This window comes from Microtus ochrogaster, linkage group LG3, assembly GCF_000317375.1.
Source record: "Microtus ochrogaster isolate Prairie Vole_2 linkage group LG3, MicOch1.0, whole genome shotgun sequence".
Lineage (NCBI taxonomy): Eukaryota > Metazoa > Chordata > Mammalia > Rodentia > Cricetidae > Microtus > Microtus ochrogaster.
In genome coordinates, this window is record NC_022029.1 from 35,340,311 (window position 1) to 35,354,449 (window position 14,139).

Genomic DNA, 14,139 nt, shown 5'->3' on the forward strand with positions numbered 1-14,139 from the left:
TGATTTCCAACACTAGTGAGGTGTAGTCAAGAGGATTGGAAGTTCAAGTTAATTTTTGATTACATAGTGAGCTTTGGGCTTGCCTCAAAGAGGAGGAGATGGGGGAGGTAGATTAATGTGGTCAAAACAATTACAGAATTATCAAAAACCTTACATACTGTTTCAAGATAAGAAAAAATATATATATGAATATATAGCACTCAACAAAATGGTGACAAAGAAAAACTTCAGCCTGAGTTATTTTTTTAAAAGAATATTAAACACACAAATTAGCATACTTTTTAGTGCCTTTTTTTTTTTGGTTTGTTTGTTTTTGTTTTTTGTTTTTCGAGACAGGGTTTCTCTGTATCTTTTGGTGCCTGTCCTGGAACTAGCTCTTGTAGACCAGGCTGGCCTTGAACTCACAGAGATCCGCCTGCCTCTGCCTCCCGAGTGCTGGGATTAAGGGCGTGTGCCACCACCACCACACAGCTATTAGTGCCCTTTATGTATCTAGTGATATTTTAGGCAATTTTCACTTTTCTCATCCCACACAGTTCTGCCAGGTATTTGTGTACAATGCAATCCTGATTTACAGATAAAGCCCCCAAAGGTTTGCCCAAGATGACCCAACCAGAGAGCAGCCTGGCCCACCTCTGTCTGGGAGGCCTGTGATAGGTGTCACATACTCTTCCTCCTAGAATTCGGACAGCAACAGGATGGAGTTACTGAAGAGACAAACTCTTCCACTGTGGAAAGTTTAGAGTCTGCTTTTACTAAATCCACGAGGAAATCCTGACTGAACCCAGAAGAAAGAGAAATGGTCCATTGCTTAAAGTATCTGCTAAGATTTGAATACAGCTTATTACCACCAATGCCAGTGTGGAGGCTTAATCCCCCAGTTGGTGGCCGAGAGAGGAAGGTGTTTGGACCTCTGAGTGGTAGCCCTCACGAATGGGATGGCAGCTTTCTTATGTGACTGTCAACACACTCTCAGAGGGTATAGGTCAGTCACCGTGCGTCTGTCCTTCCTAAGCAGGCTACTCCAAAGTCTCCCTCTTTTGCAGGCCTCCTCCTGTCCTTCTGTTTTTCTGCCACATTTTGCACAGTACAGGGCACTTGCCAGATGTGGTTGGCCATGTCATCTCAGTCTTCCTGTCTCCAGAATCGACCGACCCCTTTATAAATTATCCAAACTCAATCATTCACATTGATTACATTACAGCACATTGAATCATTACAGCAGCAAGAAGCAGCCTACGCCAGGGTCTTGGTGATTGTTCGTGGGGATTTTGTTGTTCTAGCTTTCATTTTGTGTTTTAAGCAGGAGAGAAGAAGAAGGCATTCCTAGCAGAGGTTGCCACCATTGCAATGCGCTGTTGATAAGACTTTTGCAAAATTCTGCAGCAGCAGCTGAGGAGAGCAGCCAGAGGCATGATAGATGAAGCCTGGCAGTCTGCCATAGAGAGGCAGGGAAGAGACGAAGCTTTTGGTAAACTTAAGGAAGTCGCAGAGGAGGGGGAGCAAGAGAAATTCACTGGGTTTTAAGCAGGATTGGCTCAGACAAAACAAATCATATACAGGCAAACCAGACCGCAACATAAAGTTGTGTTATAGTAGGAAGTGTCAGGTGTGTTAGGGGCTGCGAGAAACACAGGAAAATGAGTTTGGGTACTAAGTATCATTTGTATGCTATTTCATAAAATATTTAAAAATGCTGTCGGTCGAGGAAGTGTCTTATTTTTAAGCAGGATTCAATTAAAGAAACAAAATAAATAAATTTAAAAAAGAATGTCACTGAGTAATAGGGAAAATGCTAAATTGACAGTCCAGAGACTTAATATACTATTTTAAAGAAAATAATTTGACTTGGCTAATATCCAGTTTCCTTACTAGTTCAAACAACATAATAATAATATCAGACTTGGGGGGGGTTGTGAACATGAAGTGTCAACAGCTATGAAAACATCTTCAAAGTGTCCGGTACTAGTCTTCAGGACTCCTGTTCACTTCTTCCTATGTAGCCTGTCTTAGCTGGGGTTTTATTGCTGTGTACAGACAACATGACCAGGGCAACTCTTACAAAGGAAGACATTTTGCTGGGTCTGGTTTTTATAGTTCAGAGGTTTGGTCCATTATCATCACAGTAGGAAGCATGACGATATGCAGGCAGACATGGTGCTGGAGAGGTAGTTGGAGTTCTACATCCAGACTGACAGGCAACAGGCAGAGAGAGTTGTTTGGGCTTCTGAAACCAAGCCCACCCCAGAGACACAAGGCCTCCATCAAGGCCACACCTCCTCCAACAAGGCCATACCTCCTCCAACAAGGCCACACCTCCTCCAACAAGGCCACACCTCCTCCAACAAGGCCACCCCTCCTCCAACAAGGCCACACCTCCTCCAACAAGGCCACACCTCCTCCAACAAGGCCACACCCCCTCCAACAAGGCCACATCTCCCAAAGTGCCACTCTCTATGAGCCTATGGGGGACAATTTCATTCAACCACCACAGCGCTCTTCCAGATAGAAGTGGCAGGTAAAATGGGGAGGTTAGACTAGATTATCATTTCAAATAGCCACATCTTGGCTTCCAGAAATCAGTGCTTTCTCTTTGAAATGACATAAATGCGATCATACATAAGGAGTTGAAATGTACCAGAACCCAGAACCCCCACACCCAGAAAGTGGAGAGAAATCAAACTAAGAAGAAAAATAGAGCTACCATGAGATCCCATCCAAGCAGAACTGTCAGCCACAAGAAAACAAGGTGGAACGCCACAGCAATGGAATAAAAACGAAGAAAGAAATTCCACTCTGCAGGCCCAGCCCTCTCTGACTCCATTAAGTGGGGCATAGTCACATGTCTCTGCTTTCCTGGCAAGCTGCTTCCAGCTTTATAAAGCGCAAACGTCGTTCCTTCCCATCCCCATGAAGGCTTTCCCATGTTGCTCTCAGAGTCTCGTATTTATTTTACACTTATCTTCCACTTCTAGCTGGTTATTTTGCATGTCTACCCTTGCCCATAGATTGCTAGATCCTTGAAAGTCGGAACAGCATTTTATTCAACTGTGCAGTCTAGCAAACTCAGAGTCGGGCTCACCAAAGAAGCTCAACGCTGCTAGTTTGGTAACAGTTAAGTGATGTTGAAAGCACAGAGTCCTCAATGCTTTTGTCTAGCTGCCGTTTAGATCAACAGAAGCTGCCAGTGTCAAATGGCATCTGACTCCGGTTTTCTAAAATTTCTCTTAAAATATCTACAAATCTGGAGGAAATAAATTAAAAGGAAAATCTTAAAAACTTACTTTCATTAACCACCTGGCTAATGGAACCTTGCCGAAGAGCACTGCTGATGAAAGCCTTGCATTAGTCTCCTTGATCGGAAGCTCATTTGAAAAGAAGTACAAAGACCATCCCATCTCTCTAAACACTCTATGGAAGCCTGGAGGACTAATCCAGGATCCGTCGCAACCCTGACACTGGACAGCTGCCCTTCTTGTCTAACCACTGATTTCCAGGTTGCCAGAATGCTACTACTTGTCTTCTCCAATTCTAGAGTGTTTGTTGATTCATAAATTTTGAGTATAAAGAAACTGAAGCAAATGAAATGAAAACCATAATAAAACACATAAATTTAGAAGTTATGAATTATAAAATTATGCATCATGTATAAGCATTTAAGAAGCCCACAAACTTTCAAAGAACACACAAAGTATATATACCTAAGTGTATTCTTGAAGGAAGTTTTAATACAAATAAAAGAAAAACAAAGACAACTTTAAAAAATAATTGCATATGGGGCTGGAGCAATGACTCAGTGGTTAAAAGTACTTGCTGCTTTTGCAGAGAACCAAGAGTTTAATTCCAAGCACTCAAATGCAACAAGTCACAACTGCCTGAGATGCCAGTTCCTGGGGATACAACACCCCTCTTCTGGCATCCAAGGGAATCAGCACACATGCTCGCTCTCTCTCTCTCTCTTTCTCTCTATCTATCTATCTATCTATCTATCTATCTATCTATCTATCTATCTATCTATCTCTGTGTGTGTGTCTTTCTCACACACACACTCACACATACACAACACACACAAATAAATAAGTAATAAAGTAATTTAATTTTATATCAAATGAGAAAGTCAAGATTTTTCAGACTTTTCCTTGTCTTGTATTTTGGAGAAAACTTAAACAGGATGCATAGAATTTTAAGGAACAAATTTTGCTTTTGGTCATGGTGTTTATCCCCATAGAAAGCAAACTAGAACCCCCATTACACAATGGAGCAACAGGGTAACCCTATCAAAACACCATTTACAAAAGATGACTGCACAAGAAGAATTTGTGTTTTGACTGCCCCAGGCTTTTCCCTGTGGATAGTTACCCTTAAATTCATTATTCTCCAAGGCGATCCCTGAAATAAATACTAGAACGGAGTCCCTCCCCTTGGCATCCTTTTTATCTCCAGAATATTCCATGTTCCCCAGGGTTGGCATGTCTACGGTCAAGTCAGATTAGAATTCTTTTACAATCCTGGACATCTGGTGTGTGAGCATATTTCTAGAAGTAAACACCACAAATCTTGTCCTGTTTTTGACTATTCATTGAGTTCTTTTTGCCTGTTAACCCTTAGCAGCAGGTCTCAACTGAACAACTCCTTAACGGTTCTGGCTGAGGTGTTGAGGCAGACTCAGTTGAGCCTTGTGCCTGGATGAAATTGGTTGGCTCTTCACCTTCACCACCAGCAGGTTCATGGTAGGGTAGTTTGGGGGATAGGCCTAAATGATCAGGTCACGGTCATATCTGCCACCTCTCTCTTCCACCTCCCAGGCTCTGCCAAAACTAACCTCAGCCTAGGTAGGTTATCGGTTTCACAGTTTCATGTGGTGCCTGATTATCTGACCCACAACAGCCATAGATCACTCTCACATGTGAATGGGGAAAAGGTATCTCTTAATGAAGTCACATACGACTTCCTCTCTGCTTTCAGAGGGACCAATTTATACTGAAGCTTTTTCTTTCCTTGAAAGGCATGCAAGAGGCAGACAACATCCTGAAATTTTAATGACTCCTCTAAAGCTCTAATCTCAGCAGGCATCTGATCTAAGTGGAGAGAAACAAGGGGGTGACCATTAAAATCACATGTTTCAGAAATCAAGACAAGGATTGTCAACTCTTGTGCTCCTGGTAGGAAAGACTTCGTATACCCCGCTTACACCCAGGCAGCTCAAGATAGGAGTATCAGTCTTAAGCAATGGCATATTTCTGGTGCCAAATCTATATGGTTTCCCAGTTGTAAAAGACAGAAAACCAACTATCTAGATGCGAATTTTAATGAGTTTTGTGACCAGGGAAGTCAAGAGTTGGACTTTAGGCATAGTTGGATCAAGGATCGCAAATAATTAACTATTGTCCATTCTTTTCTCATTCTCTCTTCCTACGTCCAGCTGTGTTAGTTATTTTTCAGTTGATATGAAGAGACACCATGACCGAGGCAGCTTGGGTAAGTCCGTGACCCTCAGAGCAGGGATCACAGTGGCAGGCAGGCACTGGAGCAGCAGATGGGAGCTAATATCTGATCCACAAACACAAAACAGAAGATAGCCAATTGGAAATGGTGTGGGATTTTGAAACCTCAAAGCCGGCCCCAGTGACACATCTGCTCCAACAAGGCCTTAGATCCTAATCCTTCCCAAACATTTCCACCAACTGGAAATCAACTAAGGATCAAGCATTCAAATCTATGAGCCTGTGGATCCGTTCCCATTCAAACCACCGCACCAGTTATCTGACTATACTTTCAGTTTCTCTGCATCTCTTTTCTGTCCACTAGTAGCCCACCCAACACTACATCCCCATGGCTCACATTCCATTCATGGACTTGCATTAAAGGGCTTTGATGGCACTATTTGTATACCCACATTTTTGATAAGTCATTTCAGACAGATCATCGCAACTAACCGGTCCGGGTTTTCTCCCACTTGGAAGTGATAACCACAACAAAACAAAGATAAAAACATAGGGAACAATATAATACCTTTCTGCAATTTTAAGAATTTCTGTATTTTGAAACTTAATCTCAGGCTGAGGCTGCGACTCAGTTGATAGAATGCTTACCCAGCATGCTTGAGTTCCTCATTTCAGTCCCTAGTACCACAGAAACCAGGAGCAGTGGCTCATGGCGATAATCCTAGTACTAGGGTAGTGGATTGCAAGTTCAAGACAATTTAAGTTACACAGTAAGTTCCAGACTAGCTGGGGCAACATGACACCCTGTCTTAAGGAAGAAAATTAGTGAAAAGGTGAGCATTACCTGAATAACACCCACAATAGTCCCCTAGCCTCCATATTCATATGCACATACATGCAAATTCACACAGACTCATACACACACACAAAAATATGTCCATTCATAAACACACACACAAAGCAATGTACTTCTAAAACAAAGCCATATCATCCATTTGTGATTTTTGTAAATGTACATGTTTGTAGATATGTTTATACTTATGTCTGTATATGTGTACACACACATCCATGTAACGTTCCTCCTTCATTGTCTCTTATGACTGCCACGTTTTTGCTCCCCACCCTATCCCAGAGTACATATCCCTAATGGGATAGTAGTATGTGAGGTCTTTGGGAGGTGATTGGGTAAAGAATTCTTAGTGTCCTTATAAAAGGACCCCCAGAAGAATGCCTTGCCCCTCCTACTGAGTGGGGACAGAGAGATGGTACCATTTTTCAACCAGAGAGTAGGTTCAACCAGACAGAAAACTATTAGCACCTTGATCTTGTATTTCTCAGCCTTCTGAATTCAAACTTCTGTTACTTAAAAAACATCCAGTTTAGGGTGTCTTTATTATAGCAGCCTGAACATAGCCCATTCAGACGAAGACATAATCTCATTGACCATAACTCCTCTAACACAGCTGACAGAGACTGTGGGAGCAAATACCACATCTTTCTTCATCGGACTCACTTTTCACAATCAGCCATAACAGTTTTTTTTTTTTAATGTCACTTTTTGTCTCTATTGCACTTTCTACTCTTTCTCACCTGGAACACTTTTCTCCCCCTCATTGTCGAGGCTAGCAATTCTCATCCATTAAATACTGGCTGTGCCCCCATTCACAAATTCCATTCTTACAGAATTTGTTAAGCTTCTCTCTTATGCCAGGTCATTTAGAATTAACAATGAACAAGACAGACTAGATCCCAGTGGTGTAGGAGGTTCTTCTGTCTATGGGTTGCTTTCATTGGTTGAATAAAGAAACTGCCTTGGTCTTTTAATAGGGCAACACTTAGGTAGGCGGAGTAAACAGAACTGAATGCTGGGAAGAAGGACAGGGAGAGAGAGCCACCATGGAGATGCCAGGTCAGACATGCTGAATCTTTCCCAGTAAACCACGACATCTTGTTGACTAACAGATTATTAAAAATGGGTAGAATCAAGATGTGAGAGTTAGCCAATAAGAGGCTAGAACTAATGGGCCAGGCAGTGTTTAAATGAATACAATTTCTGTGTGATTACTTCGGTTGTAAGCGCACCAGGCCCTCTCTCCATCAACACCCCAGGACCCTCGAGGCCCTTTCAGTCATGAGATGGCACATTTGGACTGGCAATTTTCAGGGGGGAGGGGGTAACAAAGGGGTAGTTTGATAAGCCCTGGGCTAGAGAGAGGCCCCAAGGCTGGAACTGAAAGAGGGGCTGCTAATGGCGTCTGCAAAGAGGTCACCTGTTGGGGCATTTGACTTTGAATTGTGTTCAAAGCTATATTCCCTTAGGTCCCCCCACAGGGAGGAACCAGAGCAGCAGAGCCCCCAACCTCTGCCCACTCCATTCTTGTTGGTGTTTTATAGTAGCGAAGTCAGTCTGAGGCTGGAGGCAAGGGCTGCTGATGTCCTTCTGGATGATGGGCCAGGATAGTGAGCGGAGTAGAGAAGGGTGGGGCATGGGTCTGGGGATGAGGGTGGGAGGGAGGATTAGAAGGTACTTGGACCTAACTTTGTCTCATAAAACATGTGTTCTCATGGGCCAAGGCAAAACATCATGGCAGCTAATGGTCAGTGAGCCTTAACTATGGGTTAAACACGGTCTAGCACTTTACAGGTGATAGCCCTTGTTAAACAGGTGAGGACACCATGCAGGAAGAGGGATGAGAAACCTTGTGTGCATGCAGAGCTGAGCAGACGCACAGGTTCAGCGTCCAGCAAAGGCTTCTCCCTGGGAGGCTAGAAAACTTTTGAGACAAGACATTTTTCAACTATGATGTAGACTGGCAAAGAAGAAAACATTTAGGTCACCTAAGGGGACCAGGAGTGCTGAGGCTTCAGGAAGCAAGAATGAAGAAAGAGTACTCCATTTGCAGCACGATCTGGAGCAGTGGTCCTCAACCTTCCTAATGCTGCGACCCTTTAATACAGTTCCTCGTGGTGTGCCGACCCCAACCAGAAAATTATTTTCATTGCTACTTCATAACTGTAATATTGCTATGGTTATGAATCATAATGTAAATGTCTGTGTTTTCTGGTGGTCTTTGATAACCCCTGTGAAAGGGTTGTTGTTACAACTCACAGGTTGAAAATAGAAAGTCTTCCTAAGGAACTGGCTTATAAGCTGATGTTTGGTGAGGAGAGGGGGCTACTGTGCAAAAGAGCTGATGGGAAATGGACATAGAGATCCCACGCAATGGATCCAGAGATCCCAAGGCAGTGAATCCAGAGATCCCAAGGCAATGGATCTCAGTGTCTTAAGGCAAGTCTGGTGGGCCAAGGACGCACCTTCTGCAGCTAGAGACCAAAGCACAAGTCAGAAAGTGGTGTGAAATTTCTGGAAAGATGGGCAAGAGCCCTAGAATGAACACAACTGGAGAGAGGCTAGGATGAGATATGCATGTTCAAAAGATTGCTATGGAGGATGGGTAGAGGAAAAATTGGGATAGGGAAGCAGAGAGGAGAACCCAATTGAAAGACTACTTACAGTCCTGCGAGGAAGAGATGCTGATGACTCCGACCAGGCTGGCAGGAGAGGATGAGACAAGAGGAGAGTCTGGGTGCACACCTAAATAGTTTCATAGGGAAGAACTATGGGAATTCGTGAGGCAACAGATGAGAGAATATTGAAGCGAAGTTCCTGAAGGAAATTCTGATCAATGACAGACAGAGTTTCAGGAATACGGGATCAATGGGTTTCACACGTGTTTCTCCTGAGTTCACTAACATTTCCCAGGGGAAATGTCACAACAGGCAGACTAACAGGGAGGGGCTCAGTGGCAGCTTCAGAGCAAAGACAGAAGCCTGGCGCATACTTTAGAGTATCAATTTGTTTTTAAAATTCATTTAATGATTGTTGTTGCTGAATGTCTCTGTTGTTTAGGTTGAGAAACAAGACAAGAACATCCTATTTCACGCATGAAAAGCAATTGGAAGGATCTTGAGTAAGTAGGGAAGGGAGCGGGACTCTGAATGGGGGTCTAAGGAGACTAAGAAGACAGGAGGAAGCCCTCAGACAGAAGACATGGCATTTCCGCAAAGCAGAAAGGCCACTCTGTTAAGTGCTGCTAAGGGGATGAATAGTATCAGGACAAAGAAATGGCCATTCTGCATGATGACGTGTGGTTTCTTGGTTGCCATGTGAACAGGGGTTAAAGGCAGTTTGTTTCTAGGCTTGCTGGAGGAGCAGATCATGGGGAGGAAGAAGGTGGTAAGGGCAGTGAGGATGGGGGAGGATTTCCTGATGCAGTGGACAGACAGCAAAAACTACAGATTCGGGGACCCCAATCCTGGGCCTGGAGGGCTTTGAGCCAGCACAATCAAGGAGGCAAAAGTGGCATGCCTTGGGGGTCTTGGCTCCAGCTTCCAGTTCTGCATTTGTTATTTTAGGGGAAAGCAGCTCTCCCCTAGCACAAGAAGGAGACAGCAGCCTAACTCTTGTGGTTAACCACTTAAGCAATTGGCTTTGTTGGGTTTTGACAGAACTCTGCAGGAGACCAAGTCTTTTCCTGGAAAATCAGCTTGCAAGGGCTCAGTACTGGGAAAACCACCCCTATGTCATCAGTGCTCTGGATAGCAAAAGTCTTAGTGAAGTGTCAGAATTAACTGAAAGGACATTAAAGGTCAGAAATTACAAAGCAATAAAGATGGCTTCCCATGCAGTTCAGTGCAAAGCAAGGCAGAAAAAACGAAGCCTTAGCAAGAAGCAGGTAGAGTTAAGAATGGTGCTTTTGAGCTGAGCTATCCTAGGGCTGGGGGTATGGTTCAGTTGGTAGAGCACCTATCCAACACGCACAGAGTGTTGGGTTCAATCTCCAGCACCACATAAGTCAGGCATGGTGGTACACACTTATAATCTCAGCATTTGAAGGCGGAAACTGGACAATGAAAAGTTCAAAGTCATTCTCAGCTACATAGCAAGGTCCAGGCCAGGCCAACCTACATGAGAGAGACAGACAGACAGACTGGGAGCAGGGACAGAGGGACAGCAAGAGAATATTCTAGAGCATGCTGGTATACTGTTCAGAACAACATATTGGAAGGGATTATCAGACAGGTATGGTGGTACATGCTTTCAATCCCAGCTCTGGAGAGGCAGAGGCAGATGGATCTCTGCTAGTTCGAGGCCAGCCTGGTCTACAAAATGAATTAGAATTCCTAGAGGACAGCCAGAACAATATGTGCAAAGAGACTCTCTCTCAAAAACAAAACAAAACGAGGCAAAACAAAGTGGAATCATCAAGGAAATCAAGTCCCCTGTTTCCATACTGGGGTATGAAATCACGCCATAGCTTTGGAACAGAAGGAAGGGACAGATAGATCTATAGCTTTGTGCTACAACAATGAAAGTGTCCTGAATGATGCTACAGTTTCTCAGTGAAGGGGGTCCAGAGACCCTCCCACTAAGGGCTCTAAAGGGACCCTACACACTGTATAGGGTCTGTACACGCCAAAGCAAACCTGCCCTCCCTTTGTTCTTCTATAAATTATGTTGTTTAGTTTGCTGCTTTCTTTTCCATACCCCTTTCTAGACTAGAAGCTGTTTGAGATTAGGTGTTTACCTTGTATATGATTGCATATACATGTGTATGAATTGTGTATGTGTGCATATGTATATGTGTATACAGTGTTTTAGTGTACATGCATATGCATGTATATGTGTATGTTTATAGTACACATATGTATGTGTTTATGTATATACACATGTGTATATGTGTATATGTTTTAGTTCTTGTATATGTGTGTTTGTGTATAGGTGCATATGTATATGTGTGTACATACATATGTGTGTATATGTGTATGTGTGTATATATGTGTGTATGTGTAGGTGTGTATATGTGTGTATGTGTGCGTATGTATATGTGTATATATGAATGTGTGTATATGTGTATACGTGTATGTATATGTGTGTATATGTGTGCATGTGTAGGTGTGTCTATTGTGATGTTTATATATGTGTGTATGTGTGTGCGTGCATATGTGTCTATATGTATGTGTGTATACATATGCGGATGTGTAGGTACCTAGATGCACAGCATCCCGAGCAGCACAGATGCTCAGCCATTGTCTCATAAGTGACAGGTAAGGGAGCACAGAAGATTGGTTTTTTCTACTTTTTTTTTATATCATCTAAATGTCAACAGCAGGCATATGTTGCTGCAACAGTAGAAGGAACAAATGAGTTTCAAATCCAGAGATTTGTTCAGGTTTAAACTAAAAGGGAAAGTAAAGTATAAAGATATTAAATACGTTAGAACATGAGTGAGGATAAAAATGTATTTGGGATGCTATGGAGGGGATAAAAGTCAGAAAAAATAAACATGCAGAATAGAGAAAGAAAATAAATGTTGTGTGTTTTCATTAGAAAATAGTTAAAGTGTCTCTCTGATACTCCCCATTCCAGAGCCAGCTGGTTCCTCTCATGTAGTGCCAACCTCGCCTCTGAGACATGGTGGTGAAGGTCAGAGTGATCAAATTTGCCCGTGTTGTGTGCCTGGTTACCAGGGCTGCTTTCAACTCTGGCAAAGTGCATGTTGTTCCCATCAATGACCCCTCCACTGACCTCAACTATGTAGTTTACGTGTCCCATCAAGACCCATAGCACAGTCACGGCTGAGAATAGGAAACTTGTCATCAACATAAAAGTCATTTCCATCTTCCAGGAGTGAAGTCCCCCCAACATAAAATGAGGTGATGCTGGTGACAAATATGTTGTGGAACTTGCTGGTATCTTCACCACCATAGAGAATGTCAAGGCCCTCTCGGAAGGGTAGAGCCAAAAGGGCCTTCATCTCTCCCCTTCTGTTGGTGCTTTTAATGGCTATGGACCACCAGAAATGTGACATCTCACTCAATTTTGTCATCACTGCCTTCTGTACTACCAGCTGCTTAGCCCCCTGCCGCGGTCATCCATGACAATTTCATCATCATCAAGGGACTTAGGACCACAATCTATGCTACCACTGACACTCAGAAGGCTGGGAACAGCCTCTCTGGACAACAGTGGTGTGATGGCCACGAGGCTGCCCAGAATATCATCTCTGTGTCTATCTACCAGAGCTACCAAGGCCGCTGGCAAGATTACACCAAAGCTGAACAAGAAGCTCATTGGCATGGCCTTCTATGTTCCTATCCCTAATGTGCATCATGGAGAAAGCTACCATTAATGGCAATATCAAGAAAGTGGTGAAACAGGCACTTGTTGGGGAGGGGTATACTAAATGTCATCCTGGGCTACATTGAGGACCAGGTTGTATCCTGCAACTTTAAACAGTGGCACCCCCTCTTCTATCTTTGATACCAGGACTGGCATTTTTCTCAATGACCACTTTGTCAAGTTCATTTCCTGGTATAATGGCAGATTTGGCTATCACAGAGTGATGTGTCTCATGGACCACACGGCTTCCAAGGAGTAAAATTCCCTGGACCACTGTGATCACTCACCCCAGCAAGAACGGCAGGAAGAAGGAGACCGTCAGCTGCCGAGGAGTCCCAGTTCCAGGTCAGCCCCTAACACTGAGCATCTCCCTTCTCAGTTCCTGTCCCAGACCTCCAGAAGTACACAAGGGACTTAAGGAAACCATCAGTAAGGTTCACTGCACCACCATCGCTCCAAAACAGAAAGCTGGTGAGGTTAACTGTTATGTCTGGTGTTCAGTCTATTTTCCAACAGGGATGGGGTGAAATCCTTGTGTCACAAAGGAAGTTCCCTGAAGGCCTTAGGACCGCACTTATTGCCTATTGCAAAGTAGTTTAGTGGCTTGGAATAGTGATAAATATTTACTGTTTCTCACACAGCTTCCATGGGTCAAAAACGTAGGCACAGCTTAGCTGACCTGGGGGCTGTGGTCCAGGTGCCAGCCAGGGCTGCAGTATCTGCAGCTGTCGGGGCTGAGGGTCTGCTGTCTGTTTCCACGATGCTCAACTGCTACTGACTATTGGCCTCCAGCTCTCACATGTGGCCTCCCCACAGACTGTTTCAGTTCTTCCAGACATGGTAAGTGGCTTTCCTCAGGGAGGACCGAGCGAAACCAGACCTAGTCTCAGAAGTCACTCACCGTTCTTTCTGCAACAGCTCGATGACTGCATCAGCCCTACTTAAAGCGGGGAAGGGTGCACAAAGGCCCAATACCAAGAGCGGGGACTGTGTGGGGATCCGGGGAGCTTGCTGTCTCATGGCCACAAGCACACCTGAGGATAAAGCTTCGGTGCCATTAATTCAAGCGAAGGAAAGAGAAAGTGAATGAGGCAAGAAAAAGAGAGGATGACTTCAGGGGCTAGAGACGTAGGGGCGTGGGTTTAATTCTCAGTTTGTGTATTGATAAGGAATAAGATAGCAGTAATGAAGAACACTACCGAATTATAGCTGCGAAAATTAAAACATTGGTTAGAAATGCAAGCTTTGTTTAAGAGAGAGAGAATGAATGAACGAGAATGCATATGTGCGCGTGGATGCGTGCGTGCGTGCGTGCGTGTGTGTGTGTGTGTGTGTGTGTGTATGCATGGGTGCGTGTGTGTGTGCACGTGAATGGGTGCGTGCGTGTGTGTGTGTGTATGCATGGGTGCGTGTGTGTGTGCATGGGTGTGTGTGTGTATATGTATGCGTGTATGTGTATGCATGTGTGTGTGTGCGCATGGGTGCATGTGTGTGTGCGCGTGGATGCGTGCG